This window comes from Cydia splendana, chromosome 11 (genome assembly GCF_910591565.1).
Source record: "Cydia splendana chromosome 11, ilCydSple1.2, whole genome shotgun sequence".
Lineage (NCBI taxonomy): Eukaryota > Metazoa > Arthropoda > Insecta > Lepidoptera > Tortricidae > Cydia > Cydia splendana.
Window position 1 is genome coordinate 1,965,188 of NC_085970.1, and position 25,235 is coordinate 1,990,422.

The following is a 25,235-nucleotide window of genomic DNA, read 5'->3' on the forward strand; positions in this document are numbered from 1 at the left end:
CGATTGTCAAGCACGCATTATCTGGCGGTTAAATATAACATTATTTTAACAACAAAACTTCCGTGAGACACAGACATATTAAATGTTTCGCTCCATAACGAACATGAGGAGCGATCGTCGACATAAAATAATACATGAGTGGCTCGGTTTAATATATTTCATAAATATAAAAAAAAACCGGACGAGTGCGAGTCGGACTCGCCCACCGAGGGTTCCGTACTTTTTAGTATTTGTTGTTATAGCGTTACCATTGCATAATTTTGTTGTAATCCGTGGATAATGTCGTTGGTTATGCATTAAGTTAATTTTAATTCTACTACTAAATGTAACACTGTATTGTATAGCTGTTTGTTATCCCTAAAATGAATAAAAAAAAAAAAAAAAATAGGCAATAGAAATACATCATCTGTGAAAATTTCAACTGTCTAGCTATCACGGTTCGTGAGATACAGCCTGGTGACAGACGGACGGACGGACGGACGGACGGACGGACAGCGGAGTCTTAGTAATAGGGTCCCGTTTTACCCTTTGGGTACGGAACCCTAAAAAATAATGATGAAAAATGAGGAACGTACACACACTTGCAAAAGTAGTGCATATCCACTTTATGAATAAATTCCGCTCAAAAGTGGGTGTGCAGTGTACTATTGCAGCTCGCTGTGCATTTTGTTAAGTTAGCAACTCCACTTCTAACACTAAATACTTACATAGCCTTCCAGTATATGATGTGTACTGGTAAGTAAATAACTCTGCATTACCTTTAACCGGATTAAGTATCTCGCACTCTCCAAGCCCGCAATATCGCAACAGCTTACGGTTTTTGTCGGCAGATAATTAATTTTGCCGGCTAAGAGCATTAGCGTCGGTTTCAACACTGCTGGAAACAAAGGATTGCAGATGTCGAGTTAAGCCTATATCTATTTAACGCCAGCAACTGGTAAAATGTGAACTAGCAGCTAAAAGTCCTTAAACCTTATGTGCGAAATGTGTGAAAATATCTTTGTTTTAGGTATGAACCAGTTGAGTGTGAAGTTAGTTGTAATATATATAAACGAAATGGCTTTCGATGGAAACTTCAGGTATAAGATAAAACTTTCCAAACTACAAGAAAAATCCAATTAGATTTGCGCTTTTTCAAGATTGGGTTTTCACGCAATGTTAGTCACTACTAACATCACGTGAGTGACCCGTGGCTTTTGTGTTGGTTGTATATTCGATGAGACCTGCCTACCTGCTTACTTATTGCTACCCTACTTGACATACATACTCACCTCTCAAAAGCATTCAATATACACTATATATGATCCCTCGAATCTTCATATATGTACATATATATTTACCATCACCACGTCCTACTTTCTCCTTACAACCGCTACCCTATTCATAGAGTTCGCGAAAACGCGTAATTATTAAATAGATCACGATCGAGGTATAAATCGCAATAAACACTGAGATAGTTTCCTAGTGACCCTGATTTGGGGTTCTTTGTAAAGAGAATGGCACCGTATTTGTATGGATGGTTGGTTGAACGTCGAATAGCTAGGTGGTTTAAGCTGGGTTAAGCCAGGTTTGGTCCAAAGTATAGTTGAGAACGATGTTTATTGAACTCTTGGGTATATTACATGTACCTAACATCCTAATTTAGAGAACTAAGCCAGCTACAACAAATAAAATAATGGTGATGTCCGGTGGTCTGTCAAACCGGATTTATCCCAAAATTTATTTTCAAATATCCTACAAATTCACAAGTTTCTTCTTATTATATCAGTACCTCGGCTATAAGTAGTTATCTCTCGATATCTGACTGCGATGTGAAATTTCAAGGTATTTAACGACACTTTAGAGATTCTGCTTAGGTACTGTTTTCTTCCTGACTTGTTGATATCAGTGTGCGTAGTTACAGTAAAAATAACAAGCTTTAATATCGCATGACATACAATCGCTAAAAGGGTGAAATTAGCATTGACGAAAACATTGATAAAAAAATTCCAAATAGATAAATATATCACTACTAAATATAAACGGATGGTTTACATTAGGTACGTGACAATTCTGTGTCTGTACGTGACAACCTTTTTTATACTGAATGGGTTAAAAACGCTAAGCTCATATCTTGTACTACAATCAGGGCTGTGTACGAAATATCAATCAGCGACGGATTCGTCGATTCATCACGGACCCGAGCTGAATACAGACCGTATCGTCTCTTAATTTGTGCCTCAATTGGATCTAGCACTTGAGCTGGTTTAGAACTAGTTCTGAGCTAGATTCACCTAGGTCTTGAAATGAGAAGGGTGTCGCTGAAAGTTGACAAATATGGACAGAATTTTTTCTAACTTCGAGTAGGATATTACATATATAAAATCGGGTCACTCACGTATTTTTAATCGAAGATTGCTCGACATGTTTGCTCCACAACGAGGATCTTCAACGGAAGCACCGGACCGACGCAGGTCCGGTAAAATATCGAGCATTCTTCGACTTAAAGTACACGAGTTTTTAACACATTTAATATATCTGTTTCTCACGGAAGTTTTGTTATTAACATCGTACCTATCTTTTATTGAACAAAGACTTATTGTCCTCGGTTGTTTTTGTTTACGATGTCAGACATTTCAACGTTTAACTCTGTCGCACAACACGGAGCTTAAATTCATTCAAGCAACAATTGGATTACAGAAACACGCTGCTAATTGTTTCTAAAGCTTCTAAAACGTTTCGCCTTTTATTCGTCCTTTATAAACACTGCAGGTGTTTTCTCTCACAACCACTTTAATTTATGTCAGCTTATAATGCAGCATGACGTTAATGCTGCAATCTCCATTATGCCCGTAATATGTTTAGGCTTGCCTGCCTCGACTCGGTTGGAAGCTAAGTCACTATTCATATTTACCAAACTTTCATCACTGAATTTTCATTATGTCATGAACAATTTATTAAACCTTATGAAGTAGTGTGTCTTTAGTTTAAGAGGAAACAGCTTATTTAGATTTATGTCTTTTTTTGGTGTTACATATGATTTTGGAAGGTAGACTAACTTAATTTAATGATTCTAAGATATTAGTCAAAGAAGGCAGCACACGGCTGGTCATGGTAGAGATCCTTGAGAAAGCATTTTGAATGATGATCATTGTAATGAAATAATAGTATTCTTCGCAGCTTACTCTTCTGATTCAGAATTATAAACTAAGTTAAAAGCATGTCCAAAAAAGGTTAATGATTTTGATTTTGCAAAATCACTTGCAATCAGTAAAGGGCAAATTGCCGTAATGATGAGGTCAAAGTCATTATGCATCATTAGTTCGAGGGTTTACATCATCCGTCATGTTCTTGCCCGACAAACTGACAATATTGATCGGTGCTCTGAAATCATCGTGTCCACTGATCTGATTAAATCGCCCACGGCATAGAGAAATAAAGTAAGAATAGAGTGCTCACTCCATACATCAGTTTTGGTACCAAAACGACTATTATTTTCGCAGTCGACATCTAGCATCGAGTAGCGGAATTATCAGTACCGCTACTTGATATTAGAATTATCTAGTGTCGCGAAAATTGTGTTGAACAACAATTTACAACTAATATTAAAACCAGAAGGAGTTCCGGTTAATCCGGTCATAATATTAGCTGAAAATTGTTGAGCATTAGACATTTCGGTCGTCGGAACATCTATTGTCAAGTAGCAGTACTGATAATTCGCTACTCGATGCTAGATGTCGACTACGAAAATAATAGTCGTTTTGGTACTAAAACTGATGTCTGGAGTGAGCACTCTATGTATTTTTTTCTTTATTCCCACGGCTAGAACAGTCCACGCCACGCCACTGATTAAATACCTGCAGGGTGTCATTATGCGGTGATCGAAAATTACGTTTTCACTTCACCTATTCGAAAAACAGCTTTTCCTTCACTGCTATTAGTTTTTTATCGGGTCACTCACGTGATGTTAATAGTTGTTAAAATTTCGTGAGTGACTCAGTTGAAATATTTTCGTGCTTAAAAGTCTCATGGGCAATTTATAGTACATTATATGTATTAGTGGTATTCTAAGTCGGTCACTCATGCATTGTTAGTGGTGATTACAATTACGTGAGTGACTTGCTTGAAACAATATTTTTTTATGTTTGAGTCGTACCGGAGTTTTATACCCAAAAATATTACTTTTATTTGGAATTCCACTCTAGACTATTTATCACGTGGTTAAGATATGCCTTTCGTTTTCGGACAAAAGATTTTTATCAGACGTTACATTTATCACGACAAAAATTACTTGTTTTCAATTTTATTCACTTGCTTGCAAAGTGTGGGTATGTTTGAAGTTTTAGAGGACTAAATTAATTTGTTTGTTTATTTTAGAACGTTTTTTATGTGAGACTTATTTAGTGAAATACTTAAAGAAAATTCTATATCGTATGTCGGCATTAGGTACTTCGAAAAAAACTGGTATCTTGTTCTGTCAATCAAAAGAAAAATGTGGAATCTATGTATGGGGTGCATACACAGTTACTGCCTTTCAACTTTGAGTAGCAGTGTGAGATATGAGTCTTTTTCAAAGTAGTGTCGATCTGTTTTTGATTGCTGTAAGATTTAAAAGAATCTAGATACAAGTATACGGTTACCTATTATTTAATTTTTACTATAAAACAGGTTCGTGTTTGGTTTTAATAGATTTCGTTTCATAAAAAATATTTTCAATCCACACATTTTGTGAAACTCCTTTTATAAATATTATGGGAAATATTCACTCTGTTCTAAAATAAATTGCTCGCTTCCATCGCTGAGCGCAACGTCAAAACAAAATGTTTTAAAGGCAAAATAAACGAAGTGTGACCTAATTTCAAAGAGTACACTATATTTTTTGTACTCAACTACTTTTTATATATTATAATTTAATATAACGTTATTTTGAATAACGTTTTAAAGTCATTAAGTAGTGATAAGGATCAAGCCCGTTTAAAAGGCAGTTTTAGCGTTCTACTTATATGGTTCAAATTCATGTAACAGCTTTTTGATCTCTATTATAATATTCATCTCTGAATATTTTTACCTGAATGTGAATTTGGACGGTCGATCGTCCTATATTACCCAAATCTCCAAATGCTGTTAGGTACATGAATTGGAACCATACTAAAATTGAAATTGAGATTGAAATTGACTGATCCTTCTATCTCATGTCAAATTTAGTAGCTACCAAGCTACCACGGTGCATAAAAAACAATGCCTTTTGTTTAACACATTCGCCGCTGAGCTACGGTCGTAGAGCTACATCGTAGTCGATAACGTGGGTTCCCGGTATGGTGCGAAAAGGCTCCGTAGAGGCAAAACGACAACGTGTCGTGATTAGCGCTGAATGGGTTAACAACTTAACAGATTAGGGTTTGAGCCGAATCATTTAAGAAAATTTCAACAGCTAGGTATCAAAAATTTTCCGTAGGTATAGGCTTGTTTGCCACATCACATCTGTTTCTGATGAATTTTATAATTATGCCTATTCTACTCGCAACTATCTACAATATCCAAACTTCGTATTATCAGTGTGAACTCTGCTGCATCCCAAACGCTGTTCATTCTGGGCCTTGGCGGCTGGCATTATCGGCTTAGAACGGATCGCTGTTTACACACATATGTATACATAAATTGACACAATGGAGGGACAAATGGTACAAGTCAGTAGGTTATTTATTTATTTATCGTATGGCATTATACACTGTGTTTTTAAATATTAACATGCATATCATAACTTAAATTTAGCATTCCGTAAGTAGTCGATAGCGTCGCTCGTGAGGTTTTTGAAATCCATGGGTGACCCGTCGTACTTGGTTATCGGGCATTCGAAAACTATGTGGTGCACGGTTTGTTTAGGGTCTCCGCAGTCGCATTTCTCAGCGTCAGTCCAGCCCCATTTTTTACGCACGTAAGCGCAGTGACCTATTCCGGTTCTTATACGGTTTAAGGAACACCAGATACGACGGGCCTCTTTGAAACCACGCGGGAATTTACGGGGGTCGAGGTGAAATAGATCTGCGGTTTCGTCTTAGTAGGTAGTGTTGGTTGGGTAAGACTCGAGTCCTTTGAGTCTGCTTTAAGATTCGACTGTGTTTCTCAGTGTAAAGTTATCCGGGTGCATCTGAACGGCTGTCTATTCTGGGCCTTGGCGGCTGGCATTATCGGCTTAGAACGGATGCCGGTTTCAGATTATGACACAATGGAGGCACAAATGTTACATGACAGTAGATTGACTGTAAGCTAAGGGATACTAGTAGTGCTGGTAAATGTGTTTATTATCTATAGAAACTATTACGAATTTATTTACTTTTAGGAACAAAAGAATATAAGAGCGAGTGTTGATAGTTTTCTACACCACGCCCGCTTAGGTATTTACTACTTTTACTTTTTACTACGTTACTTTTGTTGCTGAATGTAGAATTGTAGATAACGTATAATATTTTAAACTTTCGCGTTTTGAACACATATTAACTCACATTTATAGACGGGCCTATCGCGAGTTTATTTTATTACCTTTATTTACCGACGTTTCGACACAGGTTTCCCTGGCGCAGGTGTCAGCCGCAACCACGACCAGTGAAACCTGTGTCGAAACGTCGGTAAATAAAGGTAATAAAATGAATTCGCGATAGACCCGTCTATAAACGTGAGTTTACGTGTAGATGACGTACCCAGTTTGGAGATAAATAACTATAGCATTTTGTTTATCTAGAAACGTTATAGTTGCGTAATTTACGGGCAGGGTACTGCTTAATGTCACCCCTCCTGAGTACTAATATATATAATACCATAACAAACGTCCAAGATCCATAATATTTTGTAACCGCACCGCTTCCGTCGTAGGACGTCATTATGAAGATGTAAACACTGATTCATGGGTGATTGTTTGTACTTACGACTATCTTAGCTTCTATTTCAGTTTGCTATAACTAATCCTACTCATAATCTATACACACACACACCTCGAATATGCATATACTTAAATATATTAAACCGGGTCACTCGCGTTCATAAATTTCATTTTTGTCTTTATAAACGTGAGTGACTCGGTTTAATATATTTAATATGTCAGTGTCTCACGGAAGTTTTGTTATTAGAGTGTGCATAGTATACAATCTAGTTATGAAAGATACTCAGTCTTTTAAAGGATCGAGTCGACTCCACTTTAATACAACTCGACGCCGCATACCTAAGAGCTGGAGGTTCAGTTGTTTCTTAAGGACTCGGTCTTTAAGAAATAGTGTAGTACAGTCGCCATCAGATATATCCGAGCGGCTAAGGTACTCACAAATATCTGAACACGCCTCTATTTTTAATTTTTAACAAACAGAAACGTCTGCGAACGATGCTATTAAGCTTAGAATAAATTTAAAAGTCAAGCCCTAAAGCCTAAGTCGCCTCTATTGTCAAGGCGTTAGCGTCCGTGTTCAGATATTTTTGAGGACCTCGGCCGCTCCGATATATCTGATGGCGACTGTACAAAATACTGTTGATGTTATTGTTACTTACGCGACTCAAGGGGCATCAAAGGCGTAAGTCCTTTTAGTACGCGTATTTTAAGCCTTTTAAGGCCTTTAAGTTACGACTTTGCTTTTTTAGGCCTTTTCTATAAGACTTAGACTTAAATTAGTCATTATTCTTAGACTCACGACTGAATTTTTAAAGGTTAAAAGTGAAAGACTTGTCTAGTCGTGAGGAGTTTTTCCAATAGGACTTAAAATTAAGTCTCTTTTATGGCTAATACTGTCAAAGAAGTTGGAAAAACTTGCTAGAACTACTTGGAAATATTTTCGTAAAAGAGAAACGTATAAACTATGCAGTAAAGTGGCTAAGGGCGATCTGTTTAAACAGCTGCTGTGAGATGAAAGAGCGGTCGTAAAGTTATATCACAAACGCTGAAGGATTCATTTTGTCACCTCATTCTGACAGTGCGGTGACCATGATTTGTGAAATAAACAGGACTTTCTCGTATAAGACTAAATCCAGTTATCTTATAATCATGCTTATTTATTTAATTGTATGGCATTTATATACATAATCATACTGCAATTAAACTAAAGTCTTGTATAGATATTCTTTTATTATTCATTTTATTTCTTTATCTTCTAAGTAAGGTTGTTTATAACATGAATATTCTTTTATTCATTATTAATACATGAATGGAAATGCTACATGATTAAAAGGTAGGTAATTGTAAAACTGATAGCCATGAGGATTGGTAATATTTGACAGTTATGTATATACAATTTCAGTGAAGTTATCGAAAATTAACGAAAACGAGAAATCTAAACTGAATAAAGCCTTACGCAGTAATATATGATCACCCGCCATATTGCGGAATTTCATTGAAGCTAAATTTTTCATACTAAACTGAAGTGTCACCACATACATGAGAATAACAGTGCCCTCTTGAGGGCTTTACTTACAAATGCAAATAGTTCAACTTAAACCTTGAACTCAATATAAACCATTGTATATCATACGAGTATAATAATATTAGTTATTACATTCTATTACGATTCACGTAGCATATTGTAATGCGGATCACGTCTAACCGCCAATTATAGACAATGGTTGTCACGTGTTTAATAATGTATTCCTACGCAATGTTTGTTATGCTACTTATGAATCCGATACAAATATGATTCATTTACGTTACCTTTTAGGACAAGTTCAAGGTCATACTACGAACCTTTTATTCATTGATGAAGGTGTTTCATACGGTGGTTTTAGTTTTGAGAAGAGTTGTAATAACAAAACTTCCGTGAGACACAGACATATTAAATATATTAAGAACGGGTCACTCACGTATTTTAAGTCGACACATGTCGAGCGTTTTTCGACTTTATAACAAGTTGTGAATTGATGATTTATAGTGTTATAGAACGTATGTAATTTTTGTAGAGGTTATCTTCTCATAGCAAAGAGTTTATTGCGTACCCATATCTTGCATCACGGAAAAAATGTCACGCAGTTTATCCTAGAGTTAGACCAAGAAAAGTCTTCAAAGATTTTGATAGCACACGCAGTGCAGGTGTTATTTTAAACGTCAAACTTCTATGAAATTATGATGTATAAATAACACTGGCACTGCGTGTGCTGTCCAAATCTCTGCAGACTTTTCTTGGTCTAACTCTACTTTATAGTGGTTATAATCTATACCTGTGGCAACCGGGTACACTGACCCCGAAAGGGCCTAATTAGGCCTACCGCCCACTTCATTAGCACTAAGAGTTTGTTAGGCTTTATACTCTAGCCGCCCAGAGACCTATAAAAAGGTCTCCTATTCCATTCTAATTTGAACTTTGTGTTGACAGAATAAAATGTCATTTTGCTTGGCAAGGTATAACGTATGAGCGGCTAGAGGTTATGACAAGAGACGATGAGAAAGACAATACAGGGGTAAAATTAATGAGACAGATTCTAAACCTGAGAAATAACATAGATAAGACGACCGGTCTGGCCTAGTGGGTAGTGGCCCTGCCTGTGAAGCCGATGGTCCTGGGTTCGAATCCCGGTAAGGGCATTTATGTGTGTGATGAACACAAATATTTGTTCCTGCTGAGTCATGGATGTTTTCTATGTATTCAAGTATGTACTTAAATAAGTATGTTTAATTATCGTCACCTAGCAGCCATAGTACAAGCTTTGCTTAGTTTGGGGCTAGGTTGATCTGTGTAAGATGTCCCCTGATATTTATTTTTTAAGGTTACGTATTTGAAGCACTACTACGGCTTTGTCACGATGCGTCTGTCAGAACCATTTTAAGATTGAAAGCCTTCGAAGAAAGTAATCTGTCCACGCAGCCAACTGTATCCAAAACGACCTATATAAATGTCCAACAACCCTTGATCCTGTTTTATGAAATATCAAAGAATATTTGTGCCATTCTCAACCAAAAGGGTACCTACTTATTGTCGGTTGTCAATAAGGCGCTATTACCATAAAGCGTCAATTCTAAATCAACCTTATCGACAAGCGACAATGGCCCATTTTGGTTTAAATCGTCACATTTTATACCCATTCCTAAAGGATTCATTTCACCCTCCGCCGAATCTTAAGATGTACTTGATTAAAATAAAAACAAACTTGGACATCTCTGTAGGCTTTTTCCAAACTCCTTTCGTAATTAATTCAGGGCTATACTTAACCGTGAAAAACGAAGTTCGCAAATCGCGAGCATCTTACTCTGTCACTCTAATTACGCCTTCATTGGAGTAAAAGAGAAAGATCCCCGCTATTTGTGAATATCGGTTTACGCGGTAGCCCCTCAGTTCGGATGACAAGGCTTTTAAGTCCAATAAAGGATATTTCCCAAACTCAGGCGGTTTTATGAAGTATATTGTTCGAATATTCGGTTTATGCAAATGTGACTTTAGTCCCCGTTTATCCTTTAAGCTGCTGAAATGATCGTCCCTCTAGCTTTTTAGAGGATTTTAAATTTTATTACGTATGGTTCATATAGATACGGTAAAATAAAATATGTGTAGGTACTAAGTAGTTGAACCATTTTTTTAAATACTAGTTTTAGTTTTTCTTATTTATCTGTAAGTTTGTTATTGAATGTCTTGTACTAATTTGATTGTGACCTTATTTACGGGGCATTTCATTGAAAATTGCATGCAAGTTCTTGATCCGTCTAAATGGGGCATAAAGAATGACTCACGCTAGACCGGGCCGGAGCCTGGCCCGAGCTTCCAGCGCTTCGTTTTCTATGGAAGTCACCGATCAGCCGTCATAGAAAATGACATGTCGGACGCCTCGGCCTAGGGTTGCCAGATGGTCGGGATTTGGCGGGATTCTCCCGATTTTTAGCAGGTGTTCCCGATTCCCGACAAAGTGTAAACTGTCCCGAAAAACAGCTTCTCGTTATATAGCTGGTCAAGCAGATCTTGTCAGTAGAAAACGGCGGCAAATTTGAAAAATGTAGGCGCGAAGGGATATCGTCCCATAGAAAATTTGAATTTCGCGCCTTTTTTTACTGACAAGATTTGCTTGACCAGCTATAAAACAATAATTTCAAGTTCCGAACTGTCGTAATGTAAAATACCGTTGTTTTCAATACAATTACTTTAATTTGAATGTATTTTTTTTTAGAGATGCCCCGAATAGTGAATTTGGCCGAATACCGAATATTCGGCCCCTCTCTCGGCCGAATACCGAATATTCGGCGACCGAATATGGGGCTGTCCATAAATTACGTCATCGATTTTTGACGATTTTCGACCCCCCCCCCCCCCCCCCCCTAAAAACATCCAAAAATCATGCTTCGAATGACCCCGTTTCCTCCTACGTCATGCTACCATCATCCGATGTCCAGACCCCCCCCCTAATCAAAAATGACGTAATTTATGAATAGCCCCTATTCGGCATGACATGCGAACATTTTGAGTCACAATTATTATGCAAACTGTTAGCCATCAAATAAAGCACTACGTTTGCTAAGATATATTTTTATGTTGAACAGAATTAATGAATGTATATTAGAGTCAATCAAATCAGACCCATGATAAAAATAAAATATTTTGTAATCGATAAATGCTCAAAAACGTGCCTTCGTATTTAACTACTTTCCAAGAATACATTTTAAATATTAAATATACCTAGTTTCTGGTAATTTTTTTGTAATTTTTCTTTTTAGGTAGATGCAACAGATATTCGGTATTCGGCCGAATAGTAGGCAACATTCGGCCGAATACCGAATATTGGGCAAAGTGTCCGAATAGGCCGAATACCGAATAGTTGCCGAATCATGGCATCGTGGCAATCGTGGCATTTCTAATTTTTTTTTCCCGACTTAAGTCCCAAAATCCCGAAAAATTGATATTGTTTCCCGATAATAGCGCCTTTCCATCTGGCAACCCTACCTCGGCCCGGACACGGCCCGGTCTAGCGTGTCATCCTTAAGAGAAAATGCATCAACAAACCAAGGTCCTTACTGTCAGCCATAGACTAGGAATCCTCTAGACGGAGTTTAGAGCAATTATTTCATGAAACCGATGCTGCCAAAAATACTGGGGTGCGGGGTGCGGGGGACGAGGTGAGCGAGTCCCGTGCCGTGATTGGTCCGTTCAAAGACACGGGCGTCACACAAAGACACTTTGACTCGAAAATGGAGTAAAACTACCGTATATTTGTGGCAGAGGGGGCAGAGCTACTATGCTCAGTCTGGAGGATGTCTCGTCTGTGCTGTCAGCTTAGTGTTAAATCTTGGGCCGTTATATTATTATGACACCACTTGACAACAAGCTTAGTGAACCGTGAACAGGCCGCGCGGATTTAACGGTATCTGCGCCGGCGCAGGTCAGGGGTCGTCACGCGATTACCGATGTCACAACGACAGTCGAAGGAGTATTTATCAGTCGAAGATTTAGGGTCAGTTGCACCAACAAAAATTAGCGGTCTGATCAACGCCATTCAGCAGTGAACTAAATTTCACATAGAACAAAATTTAGCGAGTTAACGGTGACAGACGGTTTGGTGATACCGACCCTTAGAGCGTTTTCACCTTGTCCGATCCGATATCGGATGTAGGCTCCTACATCCGCGTAGTCAGGCCGCGGGGGCGCCATCTTTAGTGGTCACGCACACTACAACAAACATTGACTACACAATCTACACATAGGCACGGAACAAATGTTATCGGTCCGACAGCGGACCGGGGGCTCCGACATGGCTGAAATTATTGGAAGCGCCTTTCCGATATCGGATGTCGGATTGGGCAATGTGGTCTGCTCTTAGTGTCGTAATCGCACAAAATAATGAGTCGATTTCAAAGATCCTGAGAGTACTTCGTTTTGTATGGCAAGAACCGGGCATTCCCGGTTGTGACACTTTTCTGTTTGTATGGATAATCAGTATCAGGAGTAGCCTCGCCTCGAAGATCTTGACGCTAAACGCCAGCTTCGAAAATCTCGGCCCAAGCCCTTCTACACATACACTTATTACGACTCAAATGGCGAGCTTTACTGCATGTCTTGCGGCCGGAAGTTTAAAACAAAACTCGGTTTCGCAAGTCACGTTCGAGCCCATGCACTAAGGAATGCAAATCGGTTATTTTTTGTATGGAAATAACCGCGGTTTCGGTTAAAAACCGATTATTTCCATACAAAAAATAACCGATTTACATTCCCTACCATGCACGTCAGGCTTTACTGAATACCTGATACTGATTTGTCCGGGTGTCGCCGTCGACGGATGCGTCTGGGAGGACATCATCATCATCATCAGGAGTAGCCAACCAACGAGACCTAGACCTTTGGGCGATAAGCTGTAGACAGACAATAGAAATCTGACATCAAAAAAGTAAACATTCGTTCACCATTCACCACCAAAATGCTGGAAACATTGATAGGTATATTTTTCGTTCGTCGAAAAATCATAGTCACTAAGAACTGTGGCGTTTCTGTCACTGGCGTCGTGCCATAAGATTGTAACAGATGGCGTTAGCACGTTCTACATCGCGCCTACGGAGTTCCGAAAGTCAGTTCCTATAAATACTTCTTCTGAACAACTCGGTGGACTTCGGTCCCCAGGCATAACACCCGCCTACGCCTGGAGAGAGTATTCTCTGGCCCTGTCTACATTCCACAAAACCTAAACGCAAACATCGAACAATTCTGAAATGTTCCAATATAACATACCTACCTAAACATAAACAACATACTCCAATATTTACTAAACATCGTATAATAGCTAATCTAAACCAAATTCCGCCGTGAAACTGTTTATATATTGACAACTAAAGTCAACACGCTAATTACAAACTTTCACGAGGTTATCACGCGTCTCTTTCCCCTTCAGTGTTTGTTCTATCTCCGTCTCGTTGCGTTTGGTATCACCATTGGATCGCCTTGAACTCGGCTGTGCATTGAGCGTAACGAAACGCGTTTATTTATTCTCTTTTCTTACCGAGCGTAGGCGAGTCGATTGAGCATTGGAGAATGCCATCTTGTGGCCTAAATCGAAAACTTAAACTTGATTTTGGCTCTTAACTCCAAATATCTGGGAGACCGAGCTTTGCTCGGAAAACATATAAAAACTCAAAAATGGGCGTTTTCCCAGAGATAAGACCTAGCTAGATCGATTTATCGCCCCCGAAACCCCCCTTATAGCAATTTCATCGAAATCGTTAGGTCCGTTTCCGAGATCCCCGAAATATATACCTATATATAAACAAATAAACATAAATAAATAAACAAAAGAATTGCTTGTTTAAAGGTATTAGATATGTAGATGCCCCTACAATCCCTACATGACAGTTCAAGCACGCTTCCTCGCGCGTTGGGTCGCCATTGAGTAGCCTGAGCCCTGAATCATGGGCGCCGCCAGGATTACTTTCAGAGAGGTGCATATGTGAAATAGAAGCACTCGAAACCGTCATTTAAGTACGTGTCAGTGTTATTGTTTTTGTTATTAACAATACTTAATAACAATGCAGTTCTTTGATGGTTAAAATTGGACGGCAAAGTCGAATTTGCGGGTTAAAAAAAAGGTCGCGTAAGTGCGTTATTTATGGTCAGTATTCGGGCCCTGAATCTTAAGTGACCTCAAAATGTGGAGGATGTGGAATGAGCTATCTTATCTCCTAAGATATGTACATAAGTATGTATATCAGGGAAAACCCTATAACATGGCGTTTTTCAATAACTTGTATATTTGATCTCGCTCGTAAGAGGTGACTCGTCTGCTCAATTGGTACTTAGAGTGACCAGGAATATATATGTCGTAGTCAGATCGTATAATCCGCCGTATTACATTACGGCTAGCCGTTATCAAAAACAGGGGCGTTTTGAAATGTGGCGGTTCGACGATTAGCCGGATTGTCATTGCGATACGTTCTTCAATAAGGCGGCCAACGTTTAGCCGCATCGTACTACTATTTTAGATTGTAGAGTGACCAGTTCTTTCGGTCGCCTACGTAACCGGAGTTTGACAATGTTTGCAATTTAATTTATTTTTACCATGGTCCCACCGCACTACATGTGTTTATTTTCCAAAACATTTCCTTCGCAACTTAAATAGACGGAGCCCCGCAAGCGGGGCTCCTATTTCTGGGCGGTTTGCCCTTCGGGCATCTGAAGCTACCTAACGAACCTAACCTACTTACCTACCTACGCTTTTTTTCCCAAAGTGTAATGTTTTCACGGACGTCTCACTAAATCAATAGGTAGGTAGGTTAGGTTCGTTAGGTAGCTTCAGATGCCCGAAGGGCAAACCGCTCAGAAATAGGAGCCCCGCGAAGCGGGGCTCCGTCTAGTTAAGTTGCGAAAGAAATGTTTTTTGAAAAGAAACAGTCCGACGAACTCCAGATTTGATGGACACCCCAGCGTTTGTCAGGCAGCGCCACGGGTGTTAAAAATGGGAACTAAAAACTGTCAAAGCGGCGGCTAATGACTCGCTGTATTACATTACGGCTAGCCGTGTTGAAGAACGTATGGCGCCGAATACATTCCGGCGGATTCTCATTCAGCCGCATTCAATCCGGCTAATCGTTAAACCGCCGCATTTCAAAACGCCCCTGTTTTTGAAAACGGCTAGCCGTAATGTAATACGGCGGATTATACACATCCGACTGCGACATATATATCACGCGCCATGTTGCGGAATTTCATTGGAACTAATTTTTTCATACTATACTGAACTGTCACCCTATACATAAGAATAACAGCGCCCTCTTGACAATGATCATATATTACTGGTCAGGCTTTATTAATTTAAAATTTAAGTCAGGCAACAAGGCCCATTTTACAAATACCTTACAGACTAACATACATATATATTTTACAAACTTAAAAACTAAACACTATTTATGCGACAAAATGGCGTGGCTCCGTTGAATCGGCTGTTCTTGTGTCGGATTCGGCAGTTTGCCCCGGAACCTCCGAAACGCGACACCTTTCGGCCTGAAGTCGGCGCACTCGATGGTCTCCTGCGGCGGTCGCGGCACGCGCACCACAAAAGAGTTGAAGTGCATGTAGTGGCGCGATCGAAGCTGGAACACCCTCAGCGAGTAACCGGTCTTCTGGTGTACGTACTCCACCACTTCAGCAGCCGTGGCGGTGTAGTGCAGGCGCGACACATATAGCGCCTTACTCGGTGTAGCAACCCGCAAGCCAGAGTTAGCCGGTTCGGCGGTACCACTGAGTCTTACGAGGCGCCGTGCGCGCCTTCTTCTTTCTTGATACCAGTGTGAAATCCTCCTCATCCACACCGGCAACAGGGAGCTTCTCTTTGGGAGCCGCTCGCTCTTCAGTACCCTTTAAAGGTACACTATATATATGTACGTACATACTTTATATTATGTACGATATTATACTGGCATGTGTGAGCTATAGCGTCTAAATGCATTTAGAATAGCACTAAACACATCAGCACGCGATACTTTTTTAATACGAAGTGTTATAATTGCTAACTTCTCATATCGGAGGAAGTTGACTAGGTTAGGTGCTTTCTTCCTTTCCTAAATGGGTAATTTAGTGCCAGTTCCTAACTTCCTACTGTTGCGTGGTCGCTACGGACGTTTGCTTTTTTTTTCAGTGTGTGACCGGATTGTAAAGAAAATTTCTACTTCAAAGCTTAATATTTTGTAAATAGGTTCCGATTATAAAAATGTTTTTTTAAGACATACGTGGACGTGGAAACATCCTAAGAGAAATTGTGATGAAAATGTTTTAACACATTCACACCAGTATCAAAAGAATGGCTCTTAAAACATTGATCAGTGCAAAACATCAAACCGTTACAATATAATATTTCATAGGGTCATTTATGAGTTCTAGACTTCTATAGTTAGGTATTCTAGTTCGTTGTGTACAGTCGCCATCAGATATATCGTATCTTTAGTTAGGTATTCTAATACCTAACTAAAGAAGTCTGTATAGAACTCATAAATAACCCCACGGAAATTGTATCATATTGTAACATAAGGTTTGATGATTTGCACTGATCGATGTTTACATGTACAACACAAGCCAGACAGACAAATCGTTGTGCAGCTAATTCGTAACAACCGTGACATAACCGAAGGTCGGCGTTTGTGGTTGAATGTGAATCACATCCTTTTGCGGCTTGTTACGAATTGCGGAACGATTGAGGTTTTTGTGGAATGCTGATTGAACCAACATGGCTGGAACATTTGCAAGATTCTAACGTATTAAACGCAGTTTTATTTTTACCAATTCCTTCAAAACATAATAGGGATAATATATAACGTGTTCAACTAAGCTTCTTGTTCGTAGTGACGACACACAAGTACCGTTTATTTATAATAAGGGTCGTTACGCGCGTAGAGTACGATTGTCAGACTTTGAAACTCTGACTAATTCTATTAAACTGAATTTCTGACTTTTGTGTTGCTATTTGATCCTCAAAACAAACCTATAGAGCTAAGATGGTCGATTGTTTATCATCTGTCATCATGCCTGTCACATTCTAACAAGTATGTAAGCGCGAAAGTGACGCATGACATGACAAGTGATAAAAATGCAACCATGATACCGCCCCGCAGCGTGAAATGATAAAGAACCGACCATCTTAGCCCTACCAAAGACATATGTACCTCCGTATAAGATGAATAAAGTCTAAGGAAAAAACGTGCCTCGGAAATTAAGAAAAAGTCATTCTCGGATAGGTGGCGCACACACCTTTGACCTATCCTCGGCTAGATGGCGTTGACGACACCGTTTTATATATTTAACAATTTTAACACATAGGTATCAGTGAATTAACATGGGTCAAAATGATATAAAAATAATAGAATCATTTATCCATATATATACATTCTTTGATAGTTTTATACGTTTTCATTTTGAGTTTTAGTCGTGTGTCGATAGATGGCAGTAAATTTACTGTGACTACAAAATTTACTGTGACAGGACCCCTCTATACTATCTATTCTCTTTGGCCCTACAGATCAACTGATATCATTGTCAAAAACTTGTCATCTAGCCTATACTGTTGGGCATATGCCCACTTACCTATATCTACCCACAACTCTTTCCTATTTTATAAAATTATGCTTTGAATAGGACATCAAACATATAAAAGCCACATTGATTAAAACTGACTTAATCATAATCTGACCTCTGAAGGACTCAAAACTAACTTTCCATCAAGTCTTAATAGAAAAGATTTCGATCTAGATATTCCGAATCCCGGCAAAAGTTTGATGAATTTATTCTCCGGTCTTTCATTGTTTTATTTGGAACCTATTCTTTTGACTCCGGCGATTCGATTGAAGCTTAATAATTTTAAGAGGAAAGGGAAAGACCGCTTCTTCATACAAACGTAGTCCTAATTTTCATCTCTGGATATTACGTACTTAGTTACTGCTGTGGCGCAGCGCCCTGAAGCCATGGATCTTGGTCTCCGACACCAAAGATATTAACATTATCAAAACTATCAAAAGTATTTATACACAATTCGTTCTCGATTTTTCATTCTCAAAAGTAGGTCAAGTATTCAGGAGAATTTCATATGGAAGGTAATTGTGTTATCAAAAAAGCTCTTTTGTGTGAACAAAAGTGTCCGGGTCCAAATGAGGTGAACGAGCTAAATTGCATGCAAAAATTGAGGACCCTTGACACAGTGCCCGCTATTTTCATCCTCATAATCATTTTCGCTCGAAACTTGGATCTTAACATTACAGTTCTTAATGGCCTGTCTTATTATTAACAGGATAAAGGCGGGTATCCTTTGGCAGGGGTTATTAAGTTCAAAGTGCCTACCGCGAACATTAAAGTTAGCAAACCCTCAGAACCGGGTCAAGAGTTGGCATTACGTATGAGTTTTCCACATTTTCTGCTTGTTACTGAATGAACACTAGGAAGGGAAAGGCAACGTGTTTTACTGAAAAAAAGCTTATATCATTAGAGAATATTTGTCGGTAAGACTTTATGAATTAAAACGTGTTTAAAAGGGAAATGTAGAGGCTGAAATATGATGCGCTTTGCGCTGTTAAGTATGGGGTGAACATGTTAACCCTTTATAAGGCCCCAGTTATACAGATATGCTACGTGAAAGTTAAATACACTACCATGTTTGTAATGCACTGGGGAACACATCTACGGCAAAAAAAAAAACGAAATCATTAAGAAAAACATGTGGTCAATATATGCACTCAGCCTGTTAGTGCACTTGAGTTTTCAGATGATCTGTTTCCAATACACCTATTCATTGACATTGACATAACAAACATAAGGTGCTCTGTACAGACTGGCGTTTAATTGACTACATACGGTAAATAGAACATTATTGTGTATCTTGTAGTGGGTAGGATTAATATACGAATATCACTGAAAAAGTTATAAGCTCTTGCAATTCACGATGGAGAGTGGATTTATCTAAATTAGACCTTGTCATCATACCTATAAGAGTCTCGCCACTCGTCATCGTGAATTGCAAGAGCTATAATTCAAATTATTAGATACAGCGACGTGTATATTTTTAATAGTATAATGGAAACAATGACGATAGCTTGCTTCCCTTGACAGGCATAGTGCATAAATTGACCACATACTATAGATTCATTAATTACACTAAAATTAAATACTGACCGAAAAAGTATTAATGAGGAAAGAAAGCCTGATATATTCGCTATATAATACCATTATAGTTAAATAAAAAAGAGGATGTTCTTCTCCGTAAATGTTTATTAACTAAGTGGTTTCCAAATCGTCTCTGCCTTATAAAGGGTTAACATATAAAACGTTATTAATTTAAAATTCTGCTAAGCTTAATTACCAGCAGCTTGAAAATCACACCTACAGTGCTTAAGTATGCACGTATTTACTTAGATATATTCGAATTCGTTTTTCCTTTTCGTAGGTACAGCTCTGAATTCAAGTACATACTTGACTTTCTTCTTTCTTTCGCGGCGGCCGAATTTCGAATTGTACCTAATAGGTACATGAAGATTTTTGGTCGCTGTGTTTTTTATTTAAGGTCTATATTTATATTATTCATCCTACCACTAAACTTTATGCATAGTTGACTAGTTATTAAGTTATATCTTAATCAGATTCTTGTTAATATTCTACAACGTTCATCGTCATACAAACTACTGACAAAAATCCGAGGAAATGCCCAATCTTATCAGTGGCTTAACCTATTGTTATACAATTTCCTCTCATTGTCACTATTGTTCAGCTAGTATCGACGTAAACGCAATAGCAATTTTATGTAACGAGTTTAGTAAACATAAACTTGGTCCAGTTTAGTTAACGTAACAGTTTGTTTGTAAACATTATACTGTTACGTGATTCGGAGGGAATTTAAAAATGAAAAACATGCTTTACAGTATATACATATGGTGCTACTTTACCGCACTAGTGCGATAATTAGCACATTACGTGACTATGTCGAAAATTTAAAGGACCATTATGTACTGTAAAACGTTGTACCTACGATAGGTAAATGTGCGAATGGATAATTCGCAACTCGTGTCGATTTAAAACACCCCATTCGGTCGTGTTTTAATTTATGCGTTGCGAATTTCCTACTTTCGCACTTGTATCGTAATGTACTATTAATGGATCAGTGGAAGTGGAATCGAATTTTGCAGAAATCGTCCGTACCATGATTCGTACGAATTCTGAGTAGAAATAGAAATGAGATGACTTCTGGAGGTTTAAACCAAAATCAAGAATCTATATTTTGCTTGTTCCGCGTTTTTACTGAAGATGGATAGGCCTTTTACAGGGCTACCCATGTATGTATGAGACTACCATACCATACCAATCATCTTATCCAACCAACCAACAAAATCGTATAAACCCCGCCTTATTCATAAACGCACATAGGGGCTGTCCATAAATTACGTCATCGTTTTTTGACGATTTTTGTTTTGACCCCCCCCCCCCTAAAATCATCCAAAAATCATGCTTCGAATGACCCCGTTTCCTCCTACGTCATGCTACCATCATCCGATGTCCAGACCCCTCCCCCCTAATTTGAAATGACGTAATTTATGAATAGCCCTATACCTCAATTAGCTAACAATCGTTTGTCTTTATCTGTCATTTTGACTTATGTATTTAAAAGAAAGGGATAAAACATAATTTAACTAAATCAGCTATAAAGTTTTATGAATAATGGGGTTATTGCGTATACCGAGTATATTGTGAAAATTCACGGCAATTGTAATACGAATACGTACTCCTTTGTTCCGATGACCAAACAATTCAAACTGTGGGAATTAGCAGTTTCGGCTTAGCGTCTTTTGGTCTCAAGGCCGCATAATTGGGTTAGTCATTTGAGTGAACTACATATAGGTTTCATCGTACCTGGTCTACAATACGAGTAGCCGCTTTTTAAGGTTTTCCTTTGACAGAACTAATTTTAGTACCAAACTAGTTAGTAAACTACACTACACTGTTATACCCCGGCCACATACTCGACAAGTGGCATGGAAAGTAGGCAGAGAAGAGACGCAGTTGACTTACTGTGAGCTGTGTACTGTGTACTGTTGTATATGTCGTTTGACGTACATACGTCACGCTTTTGGTTTCGGTTTGCTTTACCTATACAGGGCGAAATCGGGGTCGTGATTCAAACCTATTCCCAAGTAGCATGGAAGTGTCGGCAACATCAATATAGCAGCCAATTAAGAACTTAGAGTGATTTAAGGGACGTATAATAGTGTCAGAAAAGATTTAAGCTGTATAAAAGGTACTTTACCGACATTATACAGCTCAAGCTGTATAAAATCATTATAAAGGATTCTGCGTAAGCATGGGGTGCTTTATCAGAATATAAGAAATCTACTATAAAACGAAAAGTGTTGTGAGAGACTACAAGCTAATTCTATCGTAAAAGCTGTATACAGGCTGTATTGTAGTAACACTTGGCACTTTTAGCTGTACAAAAGTATCTGTCAACTCCGTTTTAAAACATTAAGTGTTGTGAAACACTACAAGCTAATTTTATCGTAAAAGCTGTATACAGGCTGTATTGTAGTATCACTTGGCACTTGTAGCTGTACAAATGTATCTGTCAACCCCGTTTTAAAGCTATTTCTTATGGCGTAATCTTACTCTCCTATAAGAATAGTAGTTGTATAACTTCTGTCTGTAAGGGTATTATAAAACCAAATGAATAAATGGCAGCTATAGTACAGCTTTTTTCTGTATTACTGATAGAGTCGCTTATAACAATCTTTTGGCGTAATTTTACACTCGTATAAGTATAGTAGTGTAATGATTTCTGAAAATAAGTGTATTATAAAACTAAAGGAATATATGACAGTTACAGTACAGGTCTTTTATTTGTTATACGGATCTCTAAAGAGAATTATAATTATAACTTATGTACGGAGAACCGAAATACAGCCAAACGAATACAAATATTCTATTATAAAGCTGTTTTAATTACAAAAGCTGTAAAAGACACTCCATTTATTACACAGCACAGCTACTAAGATTATAATGCTCTCCAACTATCCTGTAGGCTGTTTAAAAATTGTCGCCATTATACAATAAAAAAAAACGTATTTGTAAATATAATTAAAGAAATACTTGCAAATATTTAGCAGACTAACGCCGTGTTATGATTACCAGCTAAAATAAATTGTTTAGCCTTAGAATTAATATTTATAAATATTTTTGATACTCTAACCTTAAAAACAAACAGTAACTTTACCGATTTTTGATATTTTCCTTATGGTTTCTCTTTGTTATTTTGCAGGCGCGTAAATATTTTGCCAGAAAAGATACACAGGTTCACAATAAATAATAATCCGCACTTACTAATAATGTAATATTCCATTCAAGTCCTGTATAATATTTACTTTTACTTTTACCATCCACTATAACACTTTATTGTCGCCATTACTATATTACGAATGAACAAGATTAAGTCATTTTAGTTTCTTAAATGATTATTATTCTCTTGTAATTCTTTCTTATAACTCATTTAAAACTTATATTCTTATATCGTACTTATAAAAGATTATCTGTAGTGTTAAGGTTTCCTGTTACACCGAAATATAGCTGTAATGCAGCTATTATGCAGCTTATGTATTGCTTATACAGCTACTCTACAGCTCTAATAACGCCAAAGGCTGTATAATTTGGGCCCTTTTTTTACTTATAAGGGCTGTATAAGCGCTTATACAGCCTTTGTACAGCCTAACTGTACAGCTTATAGTATACAAATAAACTTTAATACAGCTTATATACAGCTTGCAATGCTACTTGGGATTGTACTTAACTCGGTAAATTAACGCGATGTTAGGTATAAAGTTATTTTTTAAATAATTGCTGCCATTCATTAATTAATCAACAATTTAAGTATCCCAGTTAAAAACGCAAATTATGGTCACCTTACAATTCATGTTAAAACCTATGTAATAAACAACTGATTAGATGAGTAAGAAATGTCAACCGTCACTGTTATGACAAAGTCAAAACTTTAAAATAAATAAAATCATTCCAAGATTGTACATTGAGTTCATAATCTGGCAATTCTAAAGATAATTAAGCAGAAAAATGCCCGCGGCATATCCGTTTTCAAATGTTGAGCGGTCTGACATGGTAATGTTTTATTACCAAGCACGTCGTGCTACCATTGCTCGGGATTTATTTCACCAACGTTATCCATTGATATGTTGCGACAAGTGGTGCCTGAATTACCGCGAGAAGTGCCGGAACATTACCTGCATAGCTTACACTATCAACACGATGGTGCTCCTGCTCATTTTAAACACAGTGCGCAATTACCTCGATGAACAGTTCCCGGGAAGTTGGATTGGCCGCGGCGGCGGCGGACCCGTGGCATGGCCTCCTCGTAGTCCCGACCTGACGCCCTTGGATTTTTTTTTCTGGGGCGGAATCAAAAGATTTCTGTACCATTGAAGAGCTTTGTCAGCGAGTTATTCGAGCATTTGAAAGTGTGAAAATGAATCACTTTGCTCTCGGCAGATTAAAAGATAACATAAGACGACGAGCCGAATTGTGTCGACAGCAAAACGGATCATACTTTGAGCAGCTCCTGAAGTATGTTTAAGTTGTGATCGTATTTGTTAAAAGTTTAGTGGAGTTTCCGTCCCAGTGATTGTAAATAATTTTAATAAAGTCTTTAAATTAATTTTAAACTTTTCAATTGCTTTTACACTGAATGTAAAACCGAAGATAAGTGTTATCAGATAATTATCGTAAGTTACCACTACTTTCTTTACTAGATGTTTGCCTTGTCAAGTCTGTAGGGTGACCATGACTCTTAATCAGAAATTATTGTGTATTTTATTTTTGTATGTGCGAAAAAGATACAAATTAATGCACTCTAATCTACAGTGTTGTGTTCCTAATTAAGTGGCAAGTCTTATTTTTCTTTCTTGCTACACGACCCCGATTTCACCCTGTGTATGTGTATATGTTTCTAAATGTGTTGCTATATTTTGTGACGTGACCAAAACTATCTCAGTTCTGCTTTCATAATAATATGACTAAGTACACAATACTTCCAGTTTTCCTTAGACACTTCAACTCCTCGTCAAAATTTTGGGCATACTAGACCAATTCCAAAAGGCTTCTTAAATCAGCCGGTATCTTAAACATGAATCTTATTGCTATAGAATTAGGTATATTTTTGTATACGTGTAGTTAACTCCCAACGGTTCATAAGCTTTTTTAAAGTACGGTAGTACTGAGTATGTTCCTTTGCAACTTTGAATGTGTGTTTTGTAGATTCGTCGTTGTTTTTGTACACAAATTTAGTAATTAGGTACTCAATTTGAACTTAATTTCGCTCGAATGTTTGGAGTAGGATTATGAATTGTTCTTGAATTTCTTGGTGGGAAAATGTTTTGGAATAAATTTACGTGTGCAAATTAGGACCAAGTAAATTTAATTTTATACACTGAAGGAAAATTATTTGTGCCTTTCCGTCTCGTAGGACTTGAGTATTAAAACTAGGTTAAGTACTTGAAGTAGTCATTGAAGTTGAAAATTGCTTGAGAAAATAATGACCGACATAGAAGTTTTTGTGGCAAAATAAAGTGATTGACAAAATAAAATAAATACATGTCTGTTATCGATGTTACCTTAATATTTATTACGTTATACTTACTTAGATATTTGTTACATCTTATAAGAAGATACTGATATAAGAAGCTACCGCGAAATACACAACATGTTCGATATTTTCTTCTCTTTTGATATATTAGTAGTTTTCTGTTCTTTTGGCACCGTATACTACAGTTTACGTTTTAATTTTTAAGTACTTACTTACTA

At 37.8% G+C, this 25,235-nt stretch overlaps 1 protein-coding gene and 1 long non-coding RNA gene across 2 annotated transcripts in view; one reads left to right on the forward strand and one right to left on the reverse strand.

Moving 5' to 3' along the window:
* Positions 1-7,482, reverse strand: part of LOC134794723 (uncharacterized) — a 71,318-nt gene extending 63,836 nt beyond the window's left edge. Inside the window, exon 1 of the long non-coding RNA XR_010144711.1 lies at positions 7,452-7,482. This is a non-coding gene — a long non-coding RNA (uncharacterized LOC134794723). The remainder of the gene's footprint in view (positions 1-7,451) is intronic.
* LOC134794698 (uncharacterized) overlaps positions 1-25,235 on the forward strand; it is a 209,989-nt gene that overhangs the window by 47,204 nt on the left and 137,550 nt on the right. The gene's annotated exons all lie outside the window — the stretch shown is intronic.